Raw genomic sequence first — 6,308 nt, 5'->3', positions numbered from 1 at the left:
GTTAATTATGCCCACAAAGTCCATACAATATACTCTCGTATTCCATAGTTTGTTCATCTGTGTGTGCGCGAATGTGTTCCTTTGTACGCATGTGTCATCGCCACGTCATGCTTTCATCATTTTCACAACCGATTACATATTCCCGTGTACCAAAAGATTTTACAGAAATAGTTCACTTTATTTAAATCTGTAAAAACAATTGGTGGAAAAAAAATAAAAGGTTAGCGTGTCTGTGTGTAATTTGGACAAATAGTTCAACTTGAAAATATTGAAATAAAACTAATAGTGAAAAGGGAAAATCTTTCTGGTTTACTTTGAACACAACGGCTACATATGACTATTTAATTACAATACAAATTGTGCATAGTACCAGTACAAAAAACCCAATCCCTTCCAAAGATAATTGTTCAATTTTGACTCGTATTAATTTAACATGTTTAAGAAAGTATCTTTCGATCGGGTGGTAGTGCCCACCGCTGTTTCTAATATTTTGCATGATGTCAACCACAATAGTTCTTTTTCGCTTATAGACCAGATCTGCGTTTCTTCCTCATGTCAGCTTGATTTGGACCACACTTGACTGTTGTCCATCTAACAATTCCTGTTCCTACTTTGCATGTGTACGTGGCTCCAAAGATAAAATAGGTATGGTGATGTTGAATAAATGGTGCTTATGTCACAGTCTCATATGTATGAGGACAAGCAGACGTGTCCGAAACTAAATCTCTGAGATGGTTACTAAATAATCTATGTTGAAAGTCATGTTCAGATGGTGTGACCTAACATTTGTTATTTATTTCCTAGATTTGTGCTTAAAGGAAAGAAAAAAAATAATAAATTGACACATGAAAATGATTTCTTTTCACAAATTATAAACGTTTCAATTAGCATTAGTTCACAGACAAGATTATATTGTCGTTCATGTATATTAGTATGAGTTCATCCAGAGTGATCTTGGGCCACTTGGGAGACATCTATGATCAGTGCTCTCCTTGTTTGGACTTAAAGTTTAGGACAGCTGAGACTTCGTAGGTTTGCAGCGGTCTCACAATTCAACTTGATATACCACTTTTGAAACAGCCATTGCGACATACAAAGTCTTGAACATTGAGTAAAAAGGAGTCACACAAAATAGACAGTGAAAACTAATAAGTTAATTATGAATTCATAAGTATTAACCATTGAATGAATCAATAAATTTATCAATGAATAGAAGTACTGTCGACAAAATGCTAGAACGTTGTCAAGTAACAATACTGAACCTAAACCCATCCATCCATCCATTTTCTGATCCGCTTCATTCTCACAAGGGTCGCGGGGCGTCCCGCAGCCTATCCCAGCCGTCTTCGGGCAGTAGGCGGGGGACACCCTGAATCGGTTGCCAGCCAATCGCAGGGCACGCAGAGACAAACAACCATCTGCGCTCACGCTCACACCTCGGGACAATTTGGAGTGTTCAATTGGCCCGCCATGCATGTTTTTGTAATGTGGGAGGAAACCGGAGTGCCCGGAGAAAACCCACGCAGACCCGGGGAGAACATGAAAACTTCACACGGGAAAGCCGGAGCTGGAATCAAACCCAGTACCTCTGCACTGTGAGGTTGACACGCTAACCACTGGACCTCCAGGCCGCCCAAGCCTAAACCCATAGAATGAAAATATTTTAGAAACGGACGGGGGTGGAAGGGCTTGCCGAATATTTAAATGAGGGGTTCATTCCAAAGGGAACTGTTTGGCCCGCTGACCTGAGACACCGTTTTTTTGTGGTCGAGGAGCTCAGAGAGATAAGGTGGGGAGAAACCATTAAAAAATGTAGAAAATAGAATCTTAAAATGCCTCATACTCTTTCCATTTCAATGTGATTTCTTGAACAGTGCTCGTGAAATATTTTCACTTTCTAATCCTGCTTGAAACTTCTCAGCGGTAGTGATGGGTCCAGCGACACCGATGCATTGACACATGCTCCGGGCTCAAACCACGTGTCGATGCATGTGCTGCTTCATTACGTCACGTGATTGACACGTGAACTGCATTGACACAGTCCAGGCTTCTAATTGACACACCGCTGCTAATTGACACATCGGCTGCGTTGACACAGTCCAGGCTGCTAATTGACACGTGAACTGCACCGGTGCAGTTTAGACTGCATCGGCTGCTTGGCACAGTCCAGGCTGCGCCACTTTGTCCAGGGGGCGTCGACTCAGTGCAGAGGGCGTTGACGCAGCAAAAGCCCGCCACACAGTGTTTACAAGGAAGTGCGTCTGGCCAGTGGCTACACAATGCCACCTGCCGAAACAAGCCAGACCTCACTCACGCTCGCTTGTCGAAGTTCGTGTCAGTGCAGACTTCGTGTTCGTGCCTTGCCTTCCTGGCCGATTATGGAGCAGAGACGCAAATCATCAGCCGTGTGGGACCATTTTGATGTCGTGGAGAATAAGGTATTATTTATTTATTCAAATCGCCTTCTGTCGCCGAGAGCCTCTCGGCGAGAGGCACTCGCCGAGTGCCTCTCAGATTATTGACACGTGTTTTACCATTCTAATCCAAATACATTTCAAGGTAACTCTCAGTTACTTCTTATTCACATTTCATTACAGGTGAAATGTCATACACCAACAGAAACGCCTCCACCATGCTGAGGCATTATCGGGCCAAGCATGAGAATGAAGTTCGCGATACACCCAGTATTACGCCAGGTATACAAACGTTCACTCATCTTTTCACGGTTGCTATGTTGATGATTAATTGACAATCAGTAATTATTATTGGTTGACTCTCCACTCCATGTTTGACAATCAAGCTTCCAGGAAGCAGCTGCTCGATCAGGCACTGCTGAACTTCATTATCAAGGACTGCCAGCCCCTCAGCATTGTGGAGAGTGAAGGGTTCAAGGAGCTGATTCAGGTCCTTGAACCCTCATATGTTTTGCCGACGAGAAAGGTCTGTGTGGGAGTTCCATAATGTAGTAGATGAATCCCATATAATGTTTGGTTTAATTTTCAGACCATCAAGAAAATGGTGGCCGAAAAATATATGGAGGAACGGGAAAAAGTAAAAATGGAAGTACAGCAAGCTGTGGCAGCGAGTATGACGACTGACATGCGGACCTCTGTGAACATGGAGGCCTACTTGGCACTCACCTGTCACTACATTAATGCAAATATGCAGTTGTGTTCATCAGTGTTGGGAGTACAATATTTTCCACAAAATCGCACTGCTGACAATTTGGCCCAGGTCAAAAGGGGCATGATGGACTGGGCCATAACCAACAAAGTAAAGTGTCTTGTGACTGATGCAGCACCGAACATGATCGCATCCACTAGACACCTCCAAATACGCCACTCAATTTATTAGTTAGAAAATCGTGCGATCAGGTCCCTGCACTTACAGACATTAGGAACAAAGCTCGGCACATTGTTACATATTTCCGTTCAAGCACTACAGCCAAGGAGAAGCTTGCTCAGGTGCAGCAACAGATGGGATGTCCAACCCTGAAACTTATCAATGAGGTGCCAACACGCTGGAACAGTACCTATGAAATGGTGAGAGGGAACCAGTGTGGGTATCTCTGGCCTCCCTAAAGACGGATTTGGCTCCACTGACAGCTGATGAGTTTACCATCATAGGAGAAGCACTACTTGTGCTTTCTCCATTCCGTCAAGCTACAGTGGAGTTGTCTGAAGAGAGGAAAGTTTCAGGTTCGAAGGTCATCCTGATGATGAAAATGCTTTATCATGCACTTGAGCGCCACGCTTCAACCCTGCACATACAGCCAGTCATACAACTCCACGAACACCTCAAGCGTCGAGTCACAGACACTGCTTCCAGTTTGGAGTCTATGAGTGTGTTAACCTTAGCAACACTTCTAGACCCCAGATTCAAATCACTTGGATTCCGCAGTTCCTCCAGGTGCACGGAGGCCATATCCAGACTGCGGGCTGAGTGCATGCGTGTCATTGGGTGCACAATCGAGGCCCAGCCTGGACCATCATAGCAGCCCTCTGCAACTACATCAGGCATGTTACTCATCATTATTAGTTTATTGGAAACTGTTCTAAATGCCAATTGGTTTGGTTTTGTTTTTTTTAGGTGGCCTGTGGAGTCATCTGGATGATGAGGTGGGGAGACTGGGAAGAGGTGGTGCAACAGCAAACGCAGTATCTGAGGTCCAGCGGTACCTGGCACAGGGGAATATTGCACGTGACCGGGACCCGCTGTTGTACTGGAAGGACCACCACACTTCTTTCCCAAACCTCTCCCACCTTGCAAAGGAGTTCCTTTGTACGCCAGCCTCATCTGTCCCTTGTGAGCGTGTGTTCACCACAGCAGGAGAAATTGCTTGTAAAAGACGCAACAGGCTGAAGTTTAAAACGTTGAAGCATCTTATTTTTCTCAATAAAAATTTGTGAAATCAAAGCCCACAAGCATCCTCATTGAAATGATCTTCACATTATTTGAACGCATTGAATGTTGCAAAATGAATGCATGGATGGGAATGATATTGTATACACTTCATCAAATCGATGAATGACCTTATGAAAATGTCTTGGAACAGTTGTAGATGCAAAACCGTGCTGGCAGCTACATAATGGATAAAAGAAAAATATCCCAAACCATGGGGATCCTCCCAAAAACTAAGGATGTGCTGAATAAGAGATCCTTGTGCACATTATCCTTTTATTACTTCCGTATTTGAGCTATTGTGTGGAAATATGGGGAAATGCCAGTAAAACGCACTGTTTTAAAACTACAATACAAAGCAATCAGAACAATCACTGGCTCCAAATAAACGGAACCCACAAATCCACTGTTTATCAAATTAAACAATGAAATCTCATGACCTGGTTGACTTCAATTATTGTACAAAGCACACAACAACCTCCTTTGCCAAAACATCCAGAAGCTTTTTAAAATTCGAGAAAGTTGTCATAATTTAAGGGGTACTAACCTATACAAAAAAATCCAAAACACGAACAAACATCACGCAAAAGAGTGTATCTGTAATAGGTGTAAATCTGCGGAATGATTCTGAAACGGACCAGTAAAATGAGTAACTCTCTTGCTGAGATTAAAAATGAATTCGAGAGTAGTACAAGACAACTACACAAATCAGAATTAAGCTGATAAATTCGATACACTCATGAAATATAGCAATACATCAGAAATACATTGATGAGATTTAATATATTAATGAAATGTAGCATCCATTATGAATATGAGAAAATCGACATATACATGTGCTCCAATGAGTACTGTATGTACTGTCTATACAAACCTAAAGTTGTAAAAATGTATAAGTACAGCATACATAAGGGTAAAAGCATTTGTTGATATGTAGACTTTCTTTCCTATTTTGAAAAATGATCAATTCATATATAAGAAGGGGTAGGACTCGGGGTAGGTTTTTTACTTCTTTCTACTCCTTTGAACACATATTTGTGATGATGACTATTTTCTTTTCCTTTTTTTATATCTTACCTTCACTTTTTGCCAATTTATTACCGAATTGTATGTTTATATGTTCAATATACAAATAAATGTATCAGTCGGTTCAGTCTGTTAAGTGGGTTGGCTGCAGGGATCTTGAAGGTCCAGCAGGTGGCAGTGGTCAGTGACACAGTATCAGCACAGTATCAACACAGTGTGTCAGTGTGTCGACACGCCTCATGAGGCCTCATGGACTTAATACTATTAAGCCTTTCACCCCCCACCCCAGCCCGTCCTCTCCCTTTCTTTCCCAGCCCATTTGATTGGCTGTACTTAATTGTCCTAGCCTGCCACTTTTCCCACCTTAGCTCTGCCCTCCCTCCCGCAGCAATTAGTGGCGACACTCTCAAGCTAAGCGAAGCAGACATTTATGGCTGCGCTCGCTCCTGCAGTTCCCATTGGTCCATTGTGTGCGGTATCGATCCACAGCTCATCACATCACCACCATCCTGGTTTGATGCCACTGCAGCCCCACAACCCAGCAATTATCCAAAGCGCCACTGTGAATAGTAAGCAGTGTCTTTGCATCGGGTTCGCATTGGGCTGAGTATGCATGTAGAGGTCTTCGCTAAGTCATCACCTGATTTTCGTCAGATTTCATACATGTAAAACACACAAGGTCAGATCACGTCAGATCTTAGCATCAACCAAATGTGCAGGCATGTGCACAGATAGACCCCCGCTTGGTACTGTACCACCATCCGTGTTGCCAATTTTTCGATATATTCATCAGTATTAAAAAGATAACTTCATGCAATAAAAGTGTCAGAAATTGCCACAAATGTGTATTGATACCAGATGCATTAGGGCCAGATGTATGC

The 6,308-nt window shown here is 42.8% G+C and overlaps 1 protein-coding gene across 1 annotated transcript in view; it reads right to left on the bottom strand.

Annotated features, from left to right (window-relative positions):
- Positions 1-6,308, bottom strand: part of LOC127606352 (uncharacterized) — a 674,358-nt gene that overhangs the window by 64,109 nt on the left and 603,941 nt on the right. The gene's annotated exons all lie outside the window — the stretch shown is intronic.

Source organism: Hippocampus zosterae, chromosome 8, assembly GCF_025434085.1.
Source record: "Hippocampus zosterae strain Florida chromosome 8, ASM2543408v3, whole genome shotgun sequence".
NCBI lineage: Eukaryota > Metazoa > Chordata > Actinopteri > Syngnathiformes > Syngnathidae > Hippocampus > Hippocampus zosterae.
Note: the sequence above shows the minus strand (reverse complement) of the source record. Positions and strands in the feature narration are given on the sequence as shown.